Source organism: Lithobates pipiens, unplaced genomic scaffold (genome assembly GCF_037356315.1).
Source record: "Lithobates pipiens isolate NorthernLeopardFrog02 unplaced genomic scaffold, aLitPip1_a1.2 Scaffold_25, whole genome shotgun sequence".
Classification (NCBI taxonomy): domain Eukaryota; kingdom Metazoa; phylum Chordata; class Amphibia; order Anura; family Ranidae; genus Lithobates; species Lithobates pipiens.
The window spans coordinates 12,380,395-12,408,183 of NW_027507787.1; the positions used below are offsets into that span (position 1 = coordinate 12,380,395).

Below are 27,789 nucleotides of genomic sequence, written 5' to 3' on the forward strand. Positions count from 1 at the left end.
ACTTTATTTCTAATCTGACGGCCTCAAAAGCAAATGGTCATGATGTGGCCACCAGAAGCCTAACCTGGCTGTAGCCTATGCTGGTTATTAAGCCCTAAGCTAAAACTAGTTATAGAATCCCAGGTCAGAAGGGAAGGGATGCATATGAACTATATTGCATTGCACTAAGCAGGTTCACCTACCAATATACTAGAAGGTGGCCACTACACTTACAGTAGTACAGATCTTTGTCTCTCGATAACCCTATAGGAAGTGCATACATACTTTATTTAGAGGCATTTACAAATTCAGACAGTAGAGTCCAGCAGACCCCTACTATTATATACTGAACAAGCCAATCTATCCTTGTCAACACTCTATATCTATATACTGACTGTACGGATACACCCTCTTCCGCCACACTCTACATTCTATATGCTGACTGTATTAATATATACAGTTGTGCTAATTTTTGTACATACTCCTTGCAGAATTTGTAAAATGTCTAATGCCACAAAACAGCTGCTTTACAATATTTTAAGACAGCACCTAGAGAAACCTCTGAATTTTTAGAAAAATAATTGTTAACAATGACCAGATCAAAATTTTAAGTTTATAGTTACAGCCATATTTACTATGTTTGGAGAGGAGTCAACAAGGCCCATGAAGAGAAACACGTCATCCCTCCATAAAGCATGCAGGTGGATCTCTGATGTTTTGGGGCTCCTTGAGCTAAAGGGCCACAGAGAACTTATCAAAATTGATGGCAATGATACTAAACATAAGGCCATGTTGACCCCTCTGTCTCAAACCAAAGAAGTTGCGGGAAATAGAAGCTATGCACCAAGACAATTGGCAACGTTACAACGTGAGATTATAAAGGGGGTCATTTACAGAGGAGCCTGCAATTTGTCAATGATACTAAAGGGAAAAAAAATCAAATGACTAGGAACTAAGAGTGCATAAACTTTTCAACAGGGTCATTCCATTATTTCCTTTATTGCTAGGGTTTGTTTAATGATTTATGCAATTCTGTGATCCTAATAGATTAATCTGAATAACATTAGACATTTTATAAAAAAGTTTTGGTCTGATTAATCATTTTGGACCACGCCTTACAATTTCTGCCAGGGGATGACTATTTATCAGCACAGCTGTATCCTTCCCCTCCTTCTCCTCCCCACACTGTACATCCTAAGGCTCCATGCACACTGAAGCTCAAAAAAGCTATTTCTGGACGCCAGATTGCTGGCAGAAAACGCTGGTTGAAAAACCTGCTTTTAACAGCGTTTTATACTAGCGTTAATGAGCGTTAATGAGCGTTTTACAGCGTTAGCGTTAATGGGCGTTTTTTATAAAAATACACAGAGGACACTCCAAAAATCCCACAATGCATTGAAAAATAGAATGCCGAACACTAATGAATGAGCGTTAATGAGCGTTAATGAGCGTTTGTCGTTTTTTGCCGCTGAAAAACGGCACTTTGAACGCAAATTTCTGGCGTTCAGAAAAAAGCCCATAAACTCCACTGCTCATTAAAGCTGAAAAACGTCCATGTGTGCATGGACACATAGGCTAACATAGAGTGGAGTTTATGGGCTTTTACAAAAAACGCCCAAACGCCAATAAACTGCAGTTTATCAGCTTCAGTGTGCATGGAGCCTTAGTGCTTAAAATATGTAACAACATAAAAAAAAACTATCAGCATTAAACACAAATAAATAATGCATAAAAAATAAATTACAATAAAACCTAAACATTTATAAACCACTAAATTATTTATGTAGAAATACATTTTAATGTAATTGTAGTAAGAGTTTTTATTTTTTTATATATATATATATATATATATATATATATATATATATATATATATTCATTTATATTTATTTGTGTTACATTGTAGCATATAATTTCAGTTCTATTAGTTCTATGCCTTAGAATTGGTGTGGGATGTACCTCATGGCTAGCCATGGCTCCCGCTGTAGCGTTCCCTTAGTCGTCATGTGCTTTTGTGTTAGTGGGAAAGATTGGGGAGCCTGCTGTTAAAGTAAAGTTCCACCCAAAAGTGGAAGCTCTGCTTATCTGCTTCCTCCTCCCCTCTGGTGCCACATTTGGCACCTTTCAGGGGGGAGGGGGGAATGGTTACCTGTTTTTGACAGGTACCCTTCCCCGCTTCTGGGAGAGTGCACAGTGTGGCCGCAGCGATGCCCCTCGGAAGTTCGGCCCCACTCCTCCTTCCTCCACCGCCATGCTAGTTAGAAAGTTTAGCACGCTTCATGCATGAGCAGTAGGGAACAGGCTGTAAAGCTAAAAGGCTTTACTGCAGGTTTCCCTCACCATGAATGGCGATGGCAGCACCCGAGAGCTGATCCAAAAATCGGCTCGGGTGCTGACATTTAAGGATCCCTGGACAGGTAAGTGCCCTAATATTAAAAATCAGCAGCTACAGTATTTGTAGCTGCTGACTTAATTTTTTTTTGTGGGGGTACGGAACTCTGCTTTAAGTTCTGCTTGGTAGTTTCTGCTTCAGGTTTCTGACATAGAGTAAGCAGGAATCTAAAGTTTGGCACGAGGTGGTACCTAGTGACATCATTGGTTGCTGAGATATTAGGAAAATAAGGATCAAGGTAGAGGTACAGTCATGTGGCAAAGTAAGTATACCCTATTAATATTGACTTTTTCAACAAAAAGGAACAGGAAAGCCTAAACGGGATATACTTGAACATATAACAAATACATTCAATACAATGGGGGAAAAATAAAGGGAGATAGGGACTTTCAGGAATCCACGACAAGGTAAGGTCATGCATTTCCGTCCCTAGGAACTTTAGTTGATATCATGATCTGGTAAGGTCATGCATATCCATCCCATATGCGTTTGAGGAGAGGGGTATAAACCCAAGGAAGGTAGGACTTTGAGTGAAGCCCCAGGCAGAAAAAGATACTTAGATGAATAAAAAGGAATTTTATTAGAAGACTAGATAAAAAATATATTAATAGTTCTGGTAACAACGGTACACAGTTACATAAATATATTAACTGAGCCATTTAATACAGTCCAGATAAACATGTATTATGGTGACAATGATATACTCTAAACGATATGTTAAAAATGGTGGTGATCTCACATGTTATGAAACATTAAATTCCTTAATTCATCACAAAACAAAGGGTATATACAGTAATTCATATAATATTGCTTACGGGACCTACGGTCTCAATAAACCTGAAGGGATAAATACATAACAACTTGAAAGGTCTTGGTAGGATTAGTAAAAACACAGCAGTCGGTAGCTCGATGCGTTTCATGGCTTGGGTGACACTCATCAGGAGCTAGCGCGTGTAATAATCTGAAAAAAATGATATAAGTGCAAGAAAAAATATATAACAACTATGGGGAGGCAAGATTAAGGGTGGGGGATCAACCCCCACAACCTAGGCTTACTTACTGAGATTTGATATAATGCCCAAATAGTGGTGGGGCCACACAAGCAATCCGGATCGAACTCCAAGTGGGAGCTGAGGTGGAGAGTCCCACAAACTGGGAAGGGGCAATCCCACAGGCAGCCATGGCAGTCGAGGACAAACTGGGGGAAACAAGAGTGGTATGTAAAGAGTGAGCAAGAGAAAGGAAAAGGGAGATGGGGAAATGGGATGGGATGGGGGGGGGAAATCAGGGAAGGAAGGAACGGGGGGGGGGAGAAAGGGAAGGGGGAAGGGAGGGGAAAGGAAGGAAAAAGGTGGATGGGGAAAAAAAAGGATGGGAAAGGGGAAAAAAAGAAAACATGGGAAAAAAGGGGAAAGATGGGGATGAATGTGCGGGGGAATGGGAGAGGAGGAAAAGGGGGGGGGTGGGACAATGAGAGATGGAAAGATTATCAGGGTGAGTGAAACAGGAGGGGTGAAAAAAAAGATGTGAAAATTAAAAAGTCTGAAAGACACGGGGGAGGGGAGGGTGCTCGGAAGGTGCGTCGCAGCTCCCAACATGGAGATAGGCCAGGAGCAGCGCAGCCCAAGGTGGACTCCACTATGGATATGGGCAAACCTACTGTAAATGTCAGTAAAGCTAAATTAAAAAAAAAAAAATGTTGGTCAGTAAATCAAAAAATTATGATAATGAGGATTCAATAATAATCAACTTAAAACAGGGGAGACTAAACATAAATCCTCAAGAGCAAGGGAAATCAAATAGTTAAACTAATAGAGCTAGTCCGTGTGCTTCCATCCCTAAATATGTACAATAAAATGGGGGAAAAATAAAGGGAGATAGGGACTTTCAGGAATGCACGACAAGGTAAGGTCATGCATTTCCATCTCTAGGGGCTTTAATTGATATCATGATCTGGTAAGGTAATGCATATCCATCCCATATGCGTTTGAGGAGAGGGGTATAAACCCAAGGAAGGTGGGACTTTGAGTGAAGCACCGGGCAGCAAAAGATACTTAGATGAATAAAAAGGAATTTTATTAGAAGACTAGATAAAAAATATATATACATAGTTCTGGTAACAATGGTACACAATTACATAAATATATTAACTGAGCCATTTAATACAGTCCAGATAAACATGTATTATGGTCACAATGATATACTCTAAACAATATGTTAAAAATGGTGGTGATCTCACATATTATGAAACATTAAATTCCTTAATTCATCACAAAACAAAGGGTATATACAGTAATTCATATAATATTGCTTACGGGACATACGGTCTCAATAAACCTGAATGGATAACAACTTAACATAACATAACATAACAACTTCAAAGGTCTTGGCAGGATTAGTAAAAACACGGCAGTTGGTAGCTCGACGCGCTTCGTGGCTTGGGTGCCACTCATCAGGAGCAAGCACGTGTGATAATCTGAAAAAATGTATATAAAAGTGTAAGAAAAAATATATAACAGCTAGGGGGAGGCAAGATTAGGGGTGGGGGATCAACCCCCACAACCTAGGCTTACTTACTGAGGTTTGATATAATGCCCAAATAGTGGTGGGACCACACAAGCAATCCGGATCTAACTCCAAATGGGAGCTGAGGTGGAGAGTCCCGCAAACTGGGAAGGGGCAATCCCACAGGCGGCCATGGCAGTCGAGGACAATCTGGGGGAAACAAGAGTGGTATGTAAAGATTGAGCAAGGGAGATGGGGAAATGGGATAAGGGGGGGGGGGAGAGAGGGAATGGGAAGGAAGGAACGGGGGGGAAGGGAGGGGAAAGGAAGGAAAAAGTGGGATGGGAAAAAAAGGGATGGGAAAAGGGGAAAAAAGAAAACATGGGAAAAAAGGGGAAAGATGGGGATCAATGGGTGGGGGAAAGGGAGGGGAGGGAACGGGGGGGTTTGGGAAAATGAGAGATGGAAAGATGAGGAGGGTGAGTGAAACAGGAGGGGTGAAAAAAAGATGTGAAAATTAAAAAGTACAAATACAATTGAAGCGGTTTGTATATTCACATACAGACAAGAAATTTTGGGAATGTATTTTAAAGGTGCCCACATGAATCACAATGTAAAAAATATACAAGTTTATTAGATTACAAATGATAAAATCATGCATACAATAAAAACAAGAGATTATCTTGCTTTAGGTCATGTCAAGCATCCCTACTAGTAATTACCCTTTATTATCCCACGCCAATAAGCACAGTATATATTTTTACATAAATTCACAGCTTGAAAGGCAATTTGCCAACTTAAAGATACATGTGTGATGGGATATCCAGTAGGGGTGTTGTTAACCTTAATTCGTTCTTCAAGGGGATTATGGAAGAAGCATGTGTTCTGTAGACGAACATCAATGTACTGTACATTAGAAGGGTTGTAAAGGCAGTGCTCACAATCCCTGCCAGCCCTCTGCTAGGACAAAATTGACTATACAGTGTATGTGCTTTTTTTAAATTCTTCTTCTAAATACCTTTTTTCCCCTCGCCAATCAGCCGTCACATGACCTCCTACCGCTCTTTTTCTCCGATGTATGCACTACAAAGGGAGCCGCTGAAATCTCCCTCTGATGTCTCCTAGGTGGTCACGTGACCACGCACCGCTCTCTTGCTCAGATGTATGCAATACAGATGGAGGGACTGAAATCTCCCTCTGACATCTGGCAGGTGGTCACGTGACCACCAATCAGCAAAGTGAAATAAGGCATTTAGAAGAAGAATTTTTAAAAAGCACATACAGTAAAACCTTGGATTGCAAGCATAATTAGTTCCTAGAAACATGCTTGTAATCCAAAGCACTTGTACAGTATCTCACAAAAGTGAGTACACCCCCTCACATTTGTGTAAATATTTTATTATATCTTTTCATGTGACAACACTGAAGAAATGAAACTCTGCTGCAATGTAGTGAGTGTACAGCTTGTATAACAGTGTAAATTTGCTGTCCTCTGAAAATAACTCAACACACGGCCATTAATGTTTAAACTGCTGGCAACAAAAGTGAGTACACCCCTGGTCCAGAATGTCCACACTAGGTTCAAAGTGTCAATATTTTGTGTGTCCACCATTATTTTCAGGCACTGCCTTAACCCTCTTGGGCATGGAGTTCACCAGAGCTTCACAGGTTGTTACAGGAGTCCTCTTCCATTCCTCCGTGAGGACATCACAGAGCTGGTGGATGTTAAAGACATTGGGCTCCTCTACCTTAAGATTGAGGATGCCCCACAGATGCTCAATAGGGTTTAGGTCTGGAGAAATGCTTGGCCAATCCATCACCTATACCCTCAGCTTCTTTAGTAAGGCAGTGGTCATCTTGGAGGTGTGTTTGGGGTAGTTATCATGTTGGCATACTGCTCTGGGGCCAAGTCTCCGAAGGGAGGGGATCATGCTCTGCTTCAGTCACAGTACATGTTGACATTCATGGTTCCCTCAATGAACTGTAGCTCCCCAGTGTCAGCAGCACTTATGCAGCCCCAGACCATGACACTCCCACCACCATGTTTGACTGTAGGCAAGACACACTTGTCTTTGTAATCCTCACCTGGTTGCTGCTACGCACGCTTGACACTATCTGAACCAAATACGTTTATCTTGGTTTCATCAGACCACAGGACATGTTTTCAGTAATCCATGTCCTTAGTCTGCTTGTCTTCAGCAAACTCTTTGCGGGCTTTCTTGTGCATCATCTTTAGAAGAGGCTTCCTTCTGGGATGACAGCCATACAGACCAATTTGATGCAGTGTGTGGCGTATGGTCTGAACACTGACAGGCTGACCCCCAACCCCTTCAACCTCTGCAGCAATGCTGGCAGCACTCACACGTCTATTTCCCAAAGACAACCTCTGGATATGACACTCAACTTCTTTGGTGGACCATGGTGAGGCCTGTTCTGAGTGAAATCTGTCCTGTTAAACCGTTATATGGTCTTGGCCACCGCGCTGCAGCTCAGTTTCAGGGTCTTGGTAATCTTCTTATAGCCTAGGCCATCTTTAATGGCTAATTGGGCCCAGTTTGGATATTTTCACTTAGGGGTGTACTCACTTTTGTTGCCAGCGGTTTAGACATTAATGGTTGTGTGTTGAGTTATTTTGAGGGGACAGCAAATTTACACTCTTATACAACTGTACACTCTCTACTTTAAATTGTAGCGAAGTGTCATTTCTTCAGTGCTGTCACATGAAAAGATATAATAAAATATAAATGTGAGGGGTGTACTCACTTTTGTGAGATATTGTATATCAAAGCGAATTTCCCCATAAGAAATAATGGAAACTTAAATGGTTTGTGCCACAACCATTTATTATTTAGTCCTTCAGTTTATAATTCATATAAAAAGATTATAGCAATGTGATAGGTTGCATAACCATAAAATGTCCATCCACAAATGGAAGCCTCCACAAGGGGATTAGAAGCAAAATCCAGCAGGAGCTACAGATTATGGAAGAGAAGAGATATATACTCAGTTGACATGGCGCTACTCTTATATCAAGACATAAAACGCTCTCTCAAACCAAGTAATGGCAGCAATGGTGAGCAGTAACTTTACATATACAGTAATTGGGTATGAATTGGAGAGTGTGTTTTCACTTGTTTTACCTCATTCACTAAGAGAAATGGATTTTCACTTTGCAAAGTGAAAATCATTTAGTAAATCAGGGTCAGTTGATTTATTAGAGAATTAGAGCATGTTCAATTTGCAAGGAAAATACCAATTCATGAAAAACAGAAGCCATCAAAAAAAAAAAAAACTTCATTGCATGCAGGCAAATTCATAATACCACATCAATCAGGTATGTATATTTATAAGGTTTTTTTTTTTTTTTTAAATAAAGTGACAAAGGTATAGAAAATAATGTGTGCTATTTTATTTGATAAATTGAAGCAAAAAGAAATACAGTCCTAAAAGACTAAAAAAAAGTTCTGTTAAATCATAATCAAACATATAATTTTTTATTTCTACTTGATAATATGTTTTAGTAAATCACGGCGACACCATTACACAACTTGTACTATAAAAAAAAGAAAAACTCATCTTTTGGTAATGTGGGAGATATATAAAATTGATTCAAGGTATAGACAATTTACATTGAGCTGAGAGTATGAAGATTTGGGTGTACAATGTTTTCATATTATGAATGTATTGGCATCTTTGTTTGGCAGGAAGACAGCCAGTGATGAGAAAGTCAGGTGCTAGAAAACCAGTTGCAAAATCAGGTGCATCACAACCGTAAATATATATCCACCACACTATACATTCTACTGATATAACCTCCTCCTCCACCGCACTCTATATTCTATATACTGACTGTACTGATATATCCTCCCCCTCCACCGCACTCTATATTCTATACTGTATACTGACTGTACTGATATATCCTCCTCCTCCTCCACACTCTATATTCTATATACTGACTGTACTGATATATCCTCCTCCTCCACCGCATTCTATATGCTATATACTGACTGTACTGATATATCCTCCTCCTCCACACTCTACATTCTATATACTGACTGCACTGATATATCCTCCCCCTCCACCGCACTCTATATTCTATACTGTATACTGACTGTACTGATATATCCTCCTCCTCCTCCACACTCTATATTCTATATACTGACTGTACTGATATATCCTCCTCCTCCACCGCATTCTATATGCTATATACTGACTGTACTGATATATCCTCCTCCTCCACACTCTACATTCTATATACTGACTGCACTGATATATCCTCCCCCTCCACCGCACTCTATATTCTATACTGTATACTGACTGTACTGATATATCCTCCTCCTCCTCCACACTCTATATTCTATATACTGACTGTACTGATATATCCTCCTCCTCCCCCGCATTCTATATGCTATATACTGACTGTACTGATATATCCTCCTCCTCCACACTCTACATTCTATATACTGACTGCACTGATATATCCTCCCCTCCTCCTCCTCACTCTACATTCTATATACTGACTGTACTGATATATCCTCCTTCACCGCACTCTACATTCTATATACTGACTGTACTGATATATCCTCCTCCTCTACCACACTCTACATTCTATATACTGTCTGTACTGATATATCCTCCTCCTCCACACTCTACATTCTATATACTGACTGTACTGATATATCCTCCCCCTCCACCTCACTCTTTATTCTATACTGTATACTGACTGTACTGATATATCCTCCTCCTCCTCCACACTCTATATTCTATATACTGACTGTACTGATATATCCTCCTCCTCCACCGCATTCTATATGCTATATACTGACTGTACTGATATATCCTCCTCCTCCACACTCTACATTCTATATACTGACTGCACTGATATATCCTCCCCCTCCTCCTCCTCACTCTACATTCTATATACTGACTGTACTGATATATCCTCCTCCTCCTCCTCACTCTACATTCTATATACTGACTGTACTGATATATCCTCCTCCTTCACCGCACTCTACATTCTATATACTGACTGTACTGATATATCCTCCTCCTCTACCACACTCTACATTCTATATACTGTCTGTACTGATATATCCTCCTCCTCCACACTCTACATTCTATATACTGACTGTACTGATATATCCTCCCCCTCCACCGCACTCTATATTCTATACTGTATACTGACTGTACTGATATATCCTCCTCCTCCTCCACACTCTATATTCTATATACTGACTGTACTGATATATCCTCCTCCTCCACACTCTACATTCTATATACTGACTGTACTGATATATCCTCCCCCTCCACCGCACTCTATATTCTATACTGTATACTGACTGTACTGATATATCCTCCTCCTCCTCCACACTCTATATTCTATATACTGACTGTACTGATATATCCTCCTCCTCCACCGCATTCTATATGCTATATACTGACTGTACTGATATATCCTCCTCCTCCACACTCTACATTCTATATACTGACTGCACTGATATATCCTCCCCCTCCTCCTCCTCACTCTACATTCTATATACTGACTGTACTGATATATCCTCCTCCTTCACCGCACTCTACATTCTATATACTGACTGTACTGATATATCCTCCTCCTCTACCACACTCTACATTCTATATACTGTCTGTACTGATATATCCTCCTCCTCCACACTCTACATTCTATATACTGACTGTACTGATATATCCTCCCCCTCCACCGCACTCTATATTCTATACTGTATACTGACTGTACTGATATATCCTCCTCCTCCTCCACACTCTATATTCTATATACTGACTGTACTGATATATCCTCCTCCTCCACACTCTACATTCTATATACTGACTGTACTGATATATCCTCCCCCTCCTCCTCCTCACTCTACATTCTATATACTGACTGTACTGATATATCCTCCTCCTTCACCGCACTCTACATTCTATATACTGTCTGTACTGATATATCTTCCTCCTCCACACTCTACATTCTATATACTGACTGTACTGATATATCCTCCCCTTCCTCCTCCACACTACATTCTATATACTGACTGTACTGATATATCCTCCTCCTCCACCGCACTCTACATTCTATATACTGACTGTACTCATATATCCTCCTCCTCCACACTCTACATTCTATATACTGACTGTACTCATATATCCTCCTCCTCCACACTCTACATTCTATATACTGACTGTACTCATATATCCTCCTCCTCCACCGCACTCTACATTCTATATACTGACTGTATTGATATCCTCCTCTTTCTCCACACTCTACATTCTATATACTGACTGTACTGATATATCCTCCTCCTCCACACTCTGCATCAGTAGCGGCTGGTGCCCAAAATTTTTGAGGGAAAAAATTTCACCCATCAATTGCAGCCACTCTGTGCCCATTAAATGCAGCCATTGTGCCCACCAAACACAGCCACATATGACCATCATATGCAGCCACTTGTGCCCATCAAACACAGCCACTGTGCCCATCAAACGCAGCCATTGTGCCTATCATATGTAGCCACCTGTGCCCATCAGATGCAGCCACCTGTGCTCATCATATGCAGCCACTTGTGCCAATAAAATGCTGCCACTTTTGCCCATAAAATGCAGCCACTTGTGCCTATCAAATGCAGCCACTTGTGCCCATCATATGCAGCCACTTGTGCCCATCATATGCAGCCACTGTGCCCATCATATGCAGCCATTGTGCCCATCAAACACAGACACTTGTACCCAAACACAGACACTTGTGCCCATCAAATGCAGCCACTTGTGCGCATCATATGCAGCCACCTGTGCCCATCAAATGCAGCCACCTGTGCCCATCAAATGCAGCCACTTATGCCCATCAAATGCAGCCACTTGTGCCCATCAAATGCAGCCACTTGCCCATCAAATGCAGCCACTTGTGCCCATCCATATGCAGCCACTTGTGCCCATCATATGCAGCCACTTGTGCCCATCAAACACAGCCACTGTGCCTATCAAATGCAGCCACTTGTGCCCATCAAATGCAGCCACTTGTGCCCATCAAATGCAGCCACTTGTGCCCATCAAATGCAGCCACTTGTGCCCATCAAATGCAGCCACCTGTGCCAATCAAATGCAGCCACTTGTGCCAATCAAATTCAGCCACTTGTGCTCATCAAATGCTGCCACTTATGGCTATCAAATGCAGCCACTTGCCCATCAAATGCAGCCACTGTGCCCACCAAGAACCCCCCCCCCCACCCTCGTGGGGTCTGTGGCTCTGGCAGCCGCTTTTAGTAAACCAACCCCACAGTATGCAAGCCAGGATTGACTACAGAGCTTTCCAATGTATAGGAGACATGGCCATCTGTATCACATTTTTCAATTCATCTATCTTCATCTATCACAGTTGTGCACGATGGAGACATTTGCTTTGCTTTAAGTTAATAATTTAATTTCATCATACTCGTTATGTTAGAATGATTCATTTTTGGAATTTGTTTTGTATATTCAGATCGAATCATAACATAACAAATTAATCCAAAATTATTTTTGTTCAATTCACTATGTTATGATTCAGAGATTCTGATGAATCCAACTCCATCCAACCCAAACTAAGAATCATCATCTTCTTTCACTTTTATCCTTACTGTATTTATTGCAATGTGTTTCCATTTCATATGCAGTGCAATTTTTTAGAATAAACAAAAATGTTAATGTAACATAAAATGAAATGGATCCAAATCAATTTGGATCATTCGTTATGAAACACATGAATACAAATACATTTTGTTGTTTCATTATAATTTATTTTGGATTCTTTGAAATCCATCACTTATGTGATTTGGAGATTTGGATACATCAGAATCTCCGAATAACTAACATTGTGTCCAGTTTTCGATTTGTAACAAACCACTGCACATGTCTACTGCAGACTGATCACATGTTTACAGGATTCACGTGCGTACATATTTTAACACAGTTACGGTTAATATATTGTCTGCACTCCATATTCTATTTACAAACTTTAACAACATATCCTTCTCCTTCGCACTCTGCATTCTATATTTTCTTTTTATATATTCTTTATACGTTCTTTATTTACTTGTTTCCAAGACAGATTTTCTTTCTGCCGTAACATACACATTTTTTCATATAAACATTTTCATGTGTCAAACAACGCTCAGTTTTTTTCCTTTCTTTTTTGAGTTGCTATTCACCATAGAATAGAGTTTTGTCCAGTGGTAAGCTGACTGCGCTGGCTGCCTTCACATACACATGCTACCGTTTATGCAGTGCCCACAGAAGGCACATATGTTGGTGAAGTAAATAGTTAATTTGGATGAGCTTAGCCCAAATAATCTGTTTACAGTGAAATTAAATCTGGAGTTAGGCTTTAAAATATATAGCAAGAGTTGCTGGCAATTGGCAAACTTCAGTCACTCCTTTGTAAAATGACACTTATGCCGCGTACACACGTAGCCGTCTATCCGATGGACTTAGTCTGGCGGACTTCCCGCCAGACTGTCCGTTGGACTTTCCGAACGGGCTACTTGCCCACACACGGCACTTTTTCAGCGGACCAATACGGCGTACTAAGTCCGCCGTACTATCCGCCCTACTTTTGAAATGAGCGGACTCGCCCACACACGCGGAGGAAAGTCCGCTCATTTCGAGCGGGTCTCCAGGTAGGCGGGGCCCGCGAAGGAGACGTCGCTGGCCCCGCCGCCTGGTATGAACTTAAAGGGGAACCCCAACGCTGAAAAAAATCGGCGTGGGGGTCCCCCCAGGTCCACATCAGACCCTTGTCCGAGCACGCTACCCGGCCGGCCAGGAAAGGGGGGGACGAGCGAGCGCCCCACCCTTCTGAGCCGTACCAGGCTGCGTGCCCTCAACATGGGGGGTGCCTTGGGGAGGGGGGGGCCCCTCGGCCCCCCCACCCCAAAGTACCTTGTCCCCATGTTGATGAGGACAAGGGCCTCTTCCCGACAACCCTGGCCGTTGGTTGTCGGGGTCTGCGGGCGAGGGGCTTATCGGAATCTGGGAGCCCGCTTTAATAAGGGGGCCCCCGGATACCGGCCCCCCACCCTATGTGAATGAGTATGGGGTACAATGTACCCCTACCCATTCACCTGTAAAATAAAGTACAAAAAAAACACAACACACAAGATAAAATAGTTTATTGCACAGCTCCGGGGGTCTTCCGTCTTCGGGGGTCTTCTCGCCGGACTCCTCCGCTATCTTCTTGTAGCTCTTTTGCTAGCGGAGGAGCCCGGCTTTCTTCCTCGTCGCCGGCCTCTTCTTCCGACTTCGGGGGTCTTGTCCCCCTCTTCGGTTCTTCTGCTGGGCCACCGCACCTTCTTATAGCTCTTTTACAGGCGGTGGCCCAGTCTTCTGTCGCCGCCGCCGCCTTCTGTTCTTCTGTTCTCTTCTTCTTCTTCTTCAGATGTTGCCTCGCCAAGTCCTCCGCTCACAATGACGGGGACCGGGCACGCGGCGACTTATATAGGGACATTCCGGATGATGTCCCCGCCCATTATGGTGTCACAGTCCAAGAGGATGCTACAGTTTGCCAACAGGAGTTGGCCTTTTTATGCTGATTGTGATTGGATTGATGTGAGTTTAATGTAATCAAATCCTAAAACAATGAAAAAGGGACACTTTTTGGTTGCTATGGACAATCTCCAAATTTCAGGCAGAAAAAGCAATATTTATAATATAAAAGTGCATGCAGGGCATTGCACAGACCACTAGGGACAAAGGGTGTGTGTATTTTTTAATATAGTACTGTAATCTGTAAGATTACAGTGCTGTGTGTGTTTTGTGTGTTTTTACTTTTTTGAATTTGCCGCCGTTCTCCGCTCCCGTGCGCCATAACGCCACAGGGAATGGAGCTCGGCGGAATTCGGCACTGTGAATCAAGCGGAGGACAGCTCGATCACACAGCGCGGAGGACATCGCTGGATCCAGGGGACAAGGTAAGTAACTCTCACTGTGTCCTCCCCTGCATCCAGCGATGCGATCCCGCGTCTGGCTCGGGGTTACCGCTCCTGTTATTAAAATCCCAACCCGAGCCAGACTCGGGATTACCGCTAGGGGGGTTAAGGGATGTGGAATCACTGTCACTAAGACCAGATTCACACCTATGTAGTTTTAGTGCTTTTTACATTTTGCAGATTTGCACTACAAAAAGTGTTCCATAGGAAACCATGTTAAATGGACTGTAGTGCAAATCTGCAAAATGCAAAAAGCACTAAAACTGCATAGGTGTGAATTCAGCCTAACGGTGTGGTGGAAGAAAATTTCTTTAAGATATTTATCATAGAAGAATTATTAGAGTCAACCACTTGAAGTTTATCACTTTTATGGACTTAAATTGTATTGAAATTCCTTCCATTTATTTATTTTTTGTGCTATTTTTAATTACGGTTCTCACTATTCACGTGGTGTTATCGTATAGTAGTACACTGTTTAGTATTAAATTCATTCATATGTATGCCCTTGATCTGCATATAACATCAGTTAAAAAAGCCACAAGCAAAAAAAAATTATTATTTTTTTAATAAATTTAATCCAAGTCCAATGTACAGTGTCTGGAAAAAGTATTCATCCCCTTTAAATTTTCCATATTTTTTAATGTTCCAACCAAAAAACGTAAATGTGTTTTATTGGGATTTTATGTGATAGACCAACACAAAGTGGCACATAATTGTGAAGTGTAAAGAAAATGATAAATCGTTAGATTTTTTTTACAAATAAATATATGAAAAATGTGGCGTGCATTTGTATTCAGCCTCCTTTACTCTGTTATTCTGTCTCTCCATGTTAAAATAAACATGCCATAAAGTTTCTTTGTCAGTGGGCAAACTTACAAAATCAGCAGGGGATCAAATACTTTTTTCCCTCACTGTACCACCAAAATAAAGCTCTATTTGAGTGAAAAAATGTACATAAATTTAATTTAGGTAAAGTGTTGCATGACTGAGCAATTGGCAGTTAATGTAGCTCCAAATTGCTGAGAGCCTGAGCCAGCTGCCAATCCAGGCTTATCTGGGTTGATTCTGACCATATGGTTGGGACTTTTTCAGAGTCTGAACTGGCTCTATGATGTCAGCTAATAGCAGGCTCTAGCATGCTGTTTTCTAAAAATGGATTACAGGAGTGCAGAACGAACTGTACTCCTGTGATCCACAGGAGAAGTACAGCCAATATAAGCTTTGACTATACTTTATACTATATACTATACGCCTTTCCTGACACTAAGCATGACAGCATACACCAATGGGATAAGCTCCGCCTCTCGCCCAATCAGGACTGGTTATACTATATTAAAATAAGTCGCCTTCCCCTAGGCGGCATTCTCTTTTTTTTTTCTCAAACGCTCAACTGGTTAGAACTGTGAATCAAAGAAGATTTTTATTTTTGCCCTCACCTGCCGGATTCATCTGGCCAGCTGTACAGGTTCAGCCTCTTTCCTGTGACGAAGCCCCTCTGTTCGGTTGTAAAACTTCCATACAAGGGAGACCCCCCCCCCCCCAGGTCCAGATACTGGAGGGCTGGGATACTGGTCTCTGCATGCAGGTAAAACCGTTTTGTCTATTGGTTAGTTGGGACAGATCCAGTCTCTCCTCCCTGGTGAGTTGTGGCCCCACACACACACATTTGTAAGTTTGGTTTTGGATATTAAAAAATGGGGTTCCCTTGCGCTATCAAAGTGAAAAATATCTGAATGTGGCATGTCAGTTAGATTGCTGCTAGACCTAAAGTGTAAACCATGCACTTGAACAACAATAAATAAAAAAGGTGATCAGCGCAAACTATATACCAATTATTACTACAAAGATGGAAAATCCTTGTTTGATATGTATTCTACTTCATAGATAAAGTGCAATAAATAAATCAATAATTATATCAATACTATTTGTGAATCCTAATGCAAATTGCTGCCGTGCATGCAATTATTTAGCTTCTGTGCAAAATGCTACTGTGCAAACTACGCAAAAAAATGATTTGCTGTGCATGCGATTATTTAGCTGCTGTGCAAACTGCTACTGTGCAAACTACGCAAAAAAATGATTTGCTGTGCATATGATTATTTAGCTGCTGTGCAAACTGCTACTGTGCAAACTACGCAAAAAAATGATTATCTGTGCATGCGATTATTTAGCTGCTGTGCAAACTGCTACTGTGCAAACTACACAAATAAATTATTTTCAAAAAATGCACAACACATTACCATAAATTCATTAAGTGAATAAAATAGCTGCTGCTGTGCAAATAATTAAAACAAACAATTAATATAATGCAAAATCGTGCAAATCATCATCAGGAGCTAAATATTAAATAATAATTGAATAAACACTAAATAGTGCAAAATGGTGCAAGATTATCATAAAGTTCTGAGTATCAAATGATCCTTTGTGTATACATTTAAGGTGTAGGTGTACCAATACAGTCCTATTTATATTGAGTAGTGATACCCACAAAAGTCCATCCATAAACAGTAAATGTGCAAATTAGTGAAAAAAGTGCTGGTGTGCAGCAATGTGACCGGCAAACTCTTCAGGTGACATCCACTGTGTACTCTTCGTGTGCTCCACTCAGTGTTCTCTATGCGCTTACCTCTAAATGGGTAAGAAATGGCACTCAGATATTTCTAATGATGAGTCCTCCTGAGTTTGGTAACCAGGGATGATGTCCTTAAGAGTGCTGTATTGCAATAAGGGCTCCCAGTTGGTTAGTTCGCCCGGTCATCCACAGAAAATGAAAGCGGGGGAATAAACAGGAAGATCCCATAGCATAATATAATATATTATATAATATCCCCTGATGAAGTCAAGACCTGTGACGTAATACATAGGGAAGTTACTGGATTAAGGAACAACTGGAAGTGACGCATAGAGACGTTTGTAACACTGTAACACACAGCATTGTTGTAAGTAGCCATTTTTTAAACATAAATAAACCTATTTGAGACATATTATGCTATGGGATCTTCCTGTTTATTCCCCGCTTTCATTTTCCGTGGATGAATGGCAAAGATGCTGGAAGTTTTTTTTGGGGGGTCACCAAGATGGCTCTTTGTCTTTTTCCTGTGGCTGGATGTGGCTTTTAGTCAGCAGAGAGATGATGTTGGGGTAACTTCTGGCCCATTGTAACAGTGGCCCTGAGCCTTGGAATGGATTGGTGTCCACCTGTCAGGTATGGAGCCTCTCCCATCCCCCCCTTAGAGACAGTCGGGGAAGGGTGTTGCACAGAACAGGTAATCTTTCCATGGGCTGTCAGGGTGTGTCTATCATAATGTTGTTAATATAACAGCTGCCAAAGAAAGTTAAACTGCTGTGCATAGTTGTATCTGTTTCATTTGCCTGGGTTTTGTTTGTCTGTAGGACTATTAGAGCCCGTTCACACAGGGGCAACTCAGGATCCGACTTCAGGTCGCCCCTAGTCCCCTCTAGTCGTGCTACATGTAAAAATCAATGTAAGTGAATGAGAGCCATCTTAATGCATACTACTGAAGTCTCTCCGACTTGTAGGCGACTGGTACCTATTGATTTCAATGGAAGTCACCTTCAAGTTGGATCTCCGCCTATACGGAGGCGACTCTCACAGAATTATCAGCTCTCGAGAGGGAACTCCACGCCAAATGTATTAAAAAAAATTGGCGTAGGTTCCCCCTTCGAGAGCATACCAGGCCCTTAGGTCTGGTATGGATTTTAAGGGGAACCCCCTACGCCAAAAAAACGGCGTGGGGGTCCCCCCCAGATCCATACCAGACCCTTATCCGAGCACGCTACCCGGCCAGCCAGGAAAGGGGGTAGGGACTAGCGAGCGCCCCCCCCCCCCCTCCTGAGCGGAGTGCCCTCAACACCCCAAAGCACCTTGTCCCCATGTTGATGAGGACAAGGGCCTCTTCCCGACAACCCTGGCCGTTGGTTGTCAGGGGTGGGGGGCTTATCGGAATCCGGGAGCCCCCTTTAATAAGGGGGCCCCCGGATCCTTGCCCCCCACCCTATGTGAATGCGTATGGGGTACAATGTACCTGTGAAAAAAATGTAAAAAAAAAAATGTAAAAAAAAAACACAACACACAAGGGTTAAAATAGTTTATTGCACAGCTCCGGGGGTCTTCTTCCGTCTTCAGGGGTCTTCTCGCCGGACTATCTTCTGCTAGCTCTTTTACTAGCGGAGGAGCCCGGCTTTTCGCCGCCTCCCTCTTTTTCCGACTTCGGGGGTCTTGTCCCCCTCTTCGGTTCTTCTTGCCGGGCCACTGCGCCTTCTTCTAGCTCTTTTACAAGCGGTGGCCCAGTCTCCTGTCGCCGCTATCGCCGTCTTCTGTTTTTCTCTTCTGTAGATGTTGCCTCGTTGCTGTCTTTGGTCACTATGACAGGAAACGTGGCGTGTGGCGACTTATATAGGGACATCACCGGATGATGTCCCCGCCCATTATGATGTCACAGTACCAGAGAATGCTGGGACATTGCTTCCAGTAGTGGTCGTCTTGCAGAAGCAAGGACTTCAGGTTCCTAAAGTGGACAACAGATGCGGGTGGCTCAACATCTTCCCAGGTCATGGCAAACCCTGATTCAGAGGGAAGGCCAATTAATCTTCCAGGTATTCACTCGCTGGTCATCTCTTGCCTCGACTACTGCAACTCCCTTCTCATTGGCTTACCTCTAAATAGTCTATCACCTCTTCAATCTATCATAAATGCTGCTGCCAGACTCATCCACCTTACCAATTGCTCTGTCTCTGCTACTTCTCTCTCTCAATCTCTCCACTGGCTTCCGCTCAGCCAAAGAATTAAATTCAAAATACTAACAACTACATACAAAGCCATCCACAACTCTGCCCCCAGCTACATCACTAGCGTAGTCTCTAAGTACCAACCCACTCGTTCTCTTCGTTCCTCTCAAGACCTACTGCTCTCTAGCTCCCTCATCACCTCCTCTCATGCTCGCCTCCAGGACTTTTCCAAAGCCTCTCCAATCCTATGGAATGCCCTACCCCAATCTGTCCGCCTATCTCCTACTTTATTAGCTTTTAGGCGATCCCTGAAAACCCTTCTCTTCAGAGAAGCCTATCCTACCCACACCTTACTACTGTATTTTCATTTTCTCCATCAGCTCATCCCCCACAGTTATTACCTTTTTTGTTTCAACTTGACCCTCCCTTCTAGATTGTAAGCTCTATCGAGCAGGGCCCTCTAGCCCTCATGTTGTAAAGCACTGCGCAAACTGTTGGCGCTATATAAATCCCGAATAATAATAATAATTTCATTATAATAATGACATGTTAGACGTTGAGGAGAATACTGTAGAGTTGCCCACACGGAGGATGACAGTATTAGGACTCATGTGGAGGCTAGTCCTAGCTCTATCCCATTTGTTTGTATCCCATGGTCTCAAACGGTCAAGAAGATTGAGAACATCATAAACTGGCCTTCTAAGATAAGGAAAGATTTTGCTTCCTATTCCAGGGAAGATTACCCCACATATGAGACTATGGTGGCTATGGTGGCTAGGGATAGTTAATCTTATCAACCTTCATAAACTTCCAGACGTAACAATCATTAAAGTCTATTCACCTCAGTGACATCCTAGCTCAAGTCAATGACCTAGGCCAGTGGAGAAGGAAGTGTCTAACCGCAGGGGTACAGTGACTCCCAAGTGGGCAAGTCGTTTGAGCAACACAGCCTAGGAGGCCTCAGGTATGCTCCAAACAAACGTCTGTAGGTAATCTTCGATCGTCATGGCAAGAGGCATCTCCTATTCATGTTTGCCAATGGTAAAACCTGTCTCATCTCATCACTCTGTGTTCTTGTGTCCCAGAACGTCCTGCCAGATACAGTAAAATACAAAGCCTTGGATGTCAAGGGTGAGCCCCTAGACCAACAAGCGGTTCAATGAATCTCAACTTGGCAGTAAACTCTGCCATAGACTTTAGATCTCTGGGTGGTAACCAGGGTCTCCATGACAGGATATGACTGAATTAATTAACCCCTGAGCTCCCTGCAGGTACCCGTGACCCAAAGCACTACTTGGCAAGGTTTCAAAGCAAGGACTGCTTTTGACCCAAGGGTGAGCCCAGTGGTGAAACAGCCTCTGCACCATTATCTTGCCTTACCAATGGGCAGGTCTGATGGAAGTAAGTCCCAGCATTGATGATATCAGTTTAGATGCCAATATACCCCCCCCCCCTCCCCAACTGTAGCAAATGCTGAATTGCCAAATCCACGTACGGGTACCTTGATGAAAAATGTTTCCGCAGGAAAGAGAGCAGCCAAAAAGTAACAAACTATATTGGAAACTTGTCACTGGGTATCCTTGTGGCCCGGCCCCCAACCTTCAGCTCGAAGGTAAAGAACCAGACCAAGTACCGCCACCAGTAACTTAAATGGCAATGAAAGCATGACTGTCAGCTGAAGCCAAGATACTACAAACAAAAGAATCTGACGAGATAGCGATACGGCCCCTGACAAAGGAACATACTTTACTCAAATAAACCAGAAGGCTTAAAACAGAAATTGGTTGCTTCTGAAATGTTTGGCATGCCCAACACAAGAAAACAGAAGAAAGGGAAGAGACAACAAACACCCAGACATGAGAACACCACCCCTCTGTGCCTACCTAAGTATGAGGACATGACCAGAAATGAAAAGAACACAGTGCGTGCATGAAGCTGATGACAATCCCACCCCCCTCTAGTGTATGTAGTAAGTGAACCGAGTAATCTGCAGCGCAGAGACAGGTAATTAAAACTGAGGACTCAGGGCTAGTGTACCCACAGACCATGGTGGGTAGTCATAATGACATGAAACATGCATTGTATGACGTATATTATTCGGGCGAGAAGATTGTAGTCAACAATCATTCAAAAAACAAAACCTCAGCCCGTATGGATCTGTAGATGTGAGAGATCCTAAAATGTGAGCACTGATATCTAAACCCAGGTGTACGAAGAACACTGAACGAAAGGTACAATGAGACATGGAAACAGATGAAGAAGAAACGACTATTGGTGTATTGCACCGGTGTGCTACAACAGAACATGCTGTAACATGACCGATATGACAGAAACGCAATGACAGAAATGCTGTGACGAACACGCTGTGACAGAACTGCAGAACACGCTAAGACAAGAACCACTGTGATAGAACACACTCTGACTGAAACCCGCTGCGACTGAAACCCGCTGCTAAGGCAGAAACGTCATGAGAAAACGTTGTGGCAGAAACGCCTATGACAGAAACGCCTGGCAGAACCGAAATGGCAGAAACGATATGACAGAAACGCCTTGGCAGAGACGCTTTGGCAGAGACGCTGATGGCAGAAACGCTGATGGCAGAAACGCTGGGATAGAAACACCGGGACAGAAACGCTAATGACAGAAACACTAATGGCAGAAATGCTAATGGTAGAAAATGCTAATGGCAGAAACCGCTAATAGCAGAAACGCTGGGACAGAAATGCTATGACAGAAAACGCTAATGGCAGAAACGCTGGGACAGTAACGTAATGGCAGAAACACTAAATGACAGAAACGCTGTGACAGACACGCTAATGGCAGAAACGCTATGACAGAAATGCTGAACAGGATGCTATGACAAATTGCATTTATCTCAAGAAATGACTGACAATGGAGCTGACTCATCAACCAGGCCTCCCCCCCAGCTTGAACATCAGGCAATCAGACCCCCAAACCTACCACGACCTGGACTGCAAATGTGAATGCAAGCAACCCTCATGCATGTAAAACTGCCCAGCTCCCCTCAGGAATTTCAGACACCCCCCCATCATTGGTGGACCTGGGATCTTAGAGCTCCCCACCTGGTGCCTGAAGGTAATGAGCCATGTTGTCAGAACAACTGACACCTGAACAATTATGGTGTCCCACTCCTCTTACCCTGATGCCCCAGGAAAGTATAAACAGAGAGGCATCCAGCACCCCCCTAGCTGATGTCCTCCGCCCACTAAACCAGAAACATGGAACTGGAGAGGTGAACCACCCCCAGACTCCTGGACGACCATGCTGCTGCTCTGAGCACAGGGAGAAGCGGGTGATGGCCCCCCTGACTGTGTGGGATTGAGCCCAGGAGAAGTAGGTAGGTGGACGGACAGCCCCCCATGTGTGCATTGGGGGACGCGGCGGCAGCCCCCTTGAAGCCAGAGAGAGCCCTAAGCAAAGTGGGTGGATCGGATGGCCCCCTGCTCCCTCCGACAGGAACACCAAGAGAAGCGAGTGGGCGCCCCCCCACCATGCGGGATTGAGCCCAGGAGAAGTGGAAAGGTTGACGGACAGCCCTCTCCCCCCCCCCCCGGCCTGAGCATCGGGGAAAGCGGGCAGCCCCCTTGATGCCAGAGAATTTAATGTGATAAAGTTTGCTCTGCACTAGATCAATGAATTTATCTTCCTTCTATAAGCCCTTTAGGCTACTCTTACCCGAGATAATGCTATTGTCTTAGCGGACAGTGTAAGTAAGAAGGCTGGCCGAAGGCTAGCCTGCATTTGTGGGAGGAGTCTAAGGGGTACATATCCCTCTTCCTCTCCATGTTCCTGGGTGGGCTTGCATTCTGGGTGGGCTTGACACGGCCAATGCACGCCAGTTCTGGCGGTTCCTCTCCCGCTGCTCATGCTGTCCACCCATTCATCCCAGTGCTCCATCAGCATTGAGGGGGCTGCCCTTCCGCTTCTCCCAGTGTTCGTGCCGGTAGACCGGGGGGGCCATCCACCCACCCACTTTGCCATTCAGTGTTCTTCGTATGCCTTTCTCTGGCATCAAGGGGGCTGCCCGCTTTCCCCGATGCTCAGGCCGGGGGGGGGGGGGGGGAGAGGGCAGGTTAGTCATTCTGTCGCCGTCAAATGATGGCGGGTTGTCAGCAAGCGGTTACAATTTTCCTTTCCTGATGCAAAGCATGACAGCATACACGAATAGGATAGGCTCTGCCTCTCACCCAATCAGGACTGGTTGTACTATATTTAAATAAGTCGCCTCACCCTAGGCGGCATTCTCATAACTATACTCAAATGCGAAACCTACAAGGAAGGGACCTGTATGCTGTCATGCTTTGCATCAGGAAAGGAAAATACCGTCAGGGAAGTATAACATTTTTCCGTTTTCCTGACACAAAGCATGACAGCATACACGAATGGGATGTAGCATGCCTACAAAACCTATAAGGGAGGGCCATGCTGAAGTGTTTGAATCAACATATTAGATTAGAAGTGAAGTCAATTCCCCTGCTTACAATGTTGCCTGATTGACTTTGCAATAGGCAAAAATGGTTTGTAGTATATGAACCTGGTTGGTATCCTGTAAAATTCTGTACCTCTGAATTTTGCCCATGAGCATATGTGATTTAAATTTGCAAAGAATACCCAATCATGGTGCAAGGAAAATACAGAAAAAAATGCATTTTATTTGAACATGATTGGATGATAGAAGTGAACAGTCCATTTGCCTTTAGTAAATTAACCTGTTGATAAATGTACCATCTTATGTGAGAGATACTACCCATTTGCTAACATTTCAGTGCCTCCATCTACAGATTGATCACAGCATTTAGAAGAATCACGTGTGTACTTGTGCACTTTCTCTCAATCTGCATTCATCTATATCTACCCGAGTTATCCTGATACACGTTTTTATTTTTTACTGAAGGCAAAAAAGATGTTTATTTTGCAAGGGAATTTTTCATTTTGCTTAGTGCCTGAGATGGAGGAATCACTTCTGTACCCATTTCCACACCTTTAGTGTAGGTCTGGATTAGTTATACACAGATAAACACAGTTACAGTGATTATCATGTGCATTATCCTATTAGTATTAGTGTCACTGTCAGAGGTCAGGCTCAGAGACCAGTAGCTATAGCGGTTGAGAGGCTCCCACCAACCAGCAGGATAAATACAAGAGCAGATCACCCTGGCAGATGAAGTTGCTCACCCAAGCTCCCCGAAGCACTAACTGGTGTTCACCAGAGCTCCTGATGCTGGAGATGGGTTTTGCTGTGTGTTAGTACCTGGTGGCAGCCTGCAGGCTCGCCCCACCAGGTGGCTCAGCAAGAAAAGACATTGCTAGACATAGCAGAGATTGTCCATACTCACTGTGGGGGTAATTTCCTAAAACTGGAGTGTGCAGAATCCAGTGCAGCTGTGCACAGTAGCCAATCAGCTTCTAACTTCAGCTTGTTTAACTAAGCTTTGAAAATAAAACCTGGAAGCTGATTCTTTGCAGCGTTGCACCAGATTTTGCACTCTCCAGTTTTAGTAAATCAACCCCTTTGTGTGTATACAATACAATGAACATCTTTTTAAATGCATGATACATCAAGAGTGTGTAGATGTTCAAAGGATTTTTCTATTTAAGATTGGATGTATATATTCTCTTTGGTGGATGACTGCAGGTTTTAAGAATTTTTTTTTTTTTACTGCTATTATCCAGGATCTGCATAATATCCATAGATTTTGCTCTGTTGTGCAACCATACTATGAATTGAGATATGTTGGTGGCCCTTATCATATTCATATCATCTTTTTTATGATTTATAGAAATTAGCATTGATAATGTATGATATAGCATTGGTAAATGATTTTAGAATTGTTTTATGCGAATCATAAAGATACATTTTTTATATTGGGTGTATCTTCCATTTAATGTTCTTTACAAATTGAGTCTATGGCAATCATATATGGAGGATGCAAAGTTTGCTGCTTTTGTGTTTCAATATACTTACCCAATGACTCCAGTCCTAGGCAGGGAGTGTTGTAGCCTTTCCTTTTTTTTTTCTTTTTTTTTTATGTTCTTTTTTGAAGTTTTATTGAGCGTAAACAAAGTACAGAATGTTATATATTTTACAAATACAGAAGCATTTACAAATAGTTGTTCCACCAATCAATACAGAAAATGAGACGCCAAGATGCACAATATGTAAAGAGTAAATAACCTTACATATAGCGATATCAATACCTCTAAAACATACCGTGTTTCCCAGAAAATAAGACCTACCCTGAAAATAAGACCTAGCATTATTTTCCAGGAGGGCTGCAATATAAGCCCTACCCCAAAAATATGCCCTAGTTTAGAATGCTTGTAAAATCCTAAAATCCACTCTATTACAGTAGTATATAATGTACAATGTGTGTGTGTTTGTAATATAATTGTGGGGAAGAGAGCTCCGATGGGTCACCGAAGCTCAGAGCAGTGCTAACAGAGGTATTTGGCATGATTATATTATAGAAACACACACATTGTACATTATATACTACTGTAATAGAGTGGATTATAGGATTATACAAGCATTTAAACTCAGTTCACACTGGGGATTCCTGTCATGCAGGGATAGAGAATGGGAGAGAAGACAGCAAATTACATGGTAAGACCTACCCTGTCTTTTGTTGGCAAAATTAATTTAAGACCCAGGCTTATTTTTATGGAAACACTGTATAATAAGGAGAGATAAAAATAAAATGAAAAATATTATGCAATGGGAGGTTTAGATCTTAAATCAAATTTTGTCAAATATTTACATTATGCAATATGTCTTTCTTTTGTTCGTGAAATCAAATGTCACATCCTCAATTCATCTGATTTGATATGATATTTTAAATTGCAGAGAGAACTTGTCGTTACTCGCGGTATTCAGTAGTAGAGTAATATAATTTTTTATTCAGTGTGAATTTTTTTATTTTGCATATAAAGCAAAAAGTGCATATACTGTGCACTATATTGGTAAGTATATTTTTGAGTATTTGTATATAAATTATTTAATAAAAATACATGTATTGACTTTTCTTCCCAACAGATATGTCGAGAAGGCCAGCATCTCCACTTTTAATTAGTTCAATTGTTGAACCACCTGGAGCCCCCCCACCGCCAGGTGTCATATCACAAATATATATATATATATATATATATATATATATACACACACACAGTATATTGATATACGTCTATATCCTCTGCACTCTACATTCTATATACTGACTTTAACAACATATCTTCCTCCTCTACACTCTATACAAGATTCTATATTTTCTTTTTATATATTCTTTATTTATGCATTCTTCCTGATTTAACATACATATTTTTTAAAACTCTTTCAATATAAACATTTTCATGTGTCAAACATTACTCATTGTTATAATTTTATTTTTATTTTATTTTTTTATTTATATTGCGTTGCTTTTTACCCCAGAATAGAGTTTTGTTCTCATAACAAATAAATATAGGTCCAAAATTATTTTGGCTTATCATGATCAGGTGAAGGAGACTCTGGACTCTTACTGACTACGTCTTTTGGTCCATAATTGCAGAAAGAATGTTGCTGTCGGCATCTACGACACTGAAATATTAGACCCCTTTCACACCACACCGCCCATAGCATGGGCGGTAAAATGCCGATATTTTTAGCGGCGTTATATCGGAGGATTTGTGGCGCATTTTGCCCGCTAGCGGCCGAAAGGGTTAAAACCGCCAGCAATACGCTGCAATAGCGGCGTTTTGCCGGCGGTACTACAGCGCTGCCCTATTGATTTCAATGGGGAGCGGCGGTGGAGGAGCGGTAAACACACCGCTCCTTCACCGCTCCAAAGAAGCTGCTGGCAGGACTTTTCCCTGAGATCCTGCCAGCGCACCGCTGTGGTGTGAAAGCCCTCGGGCTTTCACACTACACATAATGGTGCAGCTTCTTTAGGGCGGATTGCAGGAGCTATAGTGTAAAGCCCCATACACACGGTCAGACTTTGTACAAACTTTTGTACAAAGGGCGTGATCCACAAGTTTGTATTGCATACACACGGTCGGACTTTTTGACAACAAACACGAACGTAATGACGTCACAACGTACTGACGCTGCTTCAAAAGAGGACGTTCAATGACTCCAGCGCCACCTTTGGTGAACTTCTGTATTGTAGTCTGATCTTTTGCATTGGTTCT

The 27,789-nt window shown here is 42.4% G+C and overlaps 1 protein-coding gene across 1 annotated transcript in view; it reads left to right on the forward strand.

Moving 5' to 3' along the window:
- LOC143930040 (alpha-2-macroglobulin-like protein 1) overlaps positions 1-27,789 on the forward strand; it is a 310,325-nt gene that overhangs the window by 154,319 nt on the left and 128,217 nt on the right. The gene's annotated exons all lie outside the window — the stretch shown is intronic.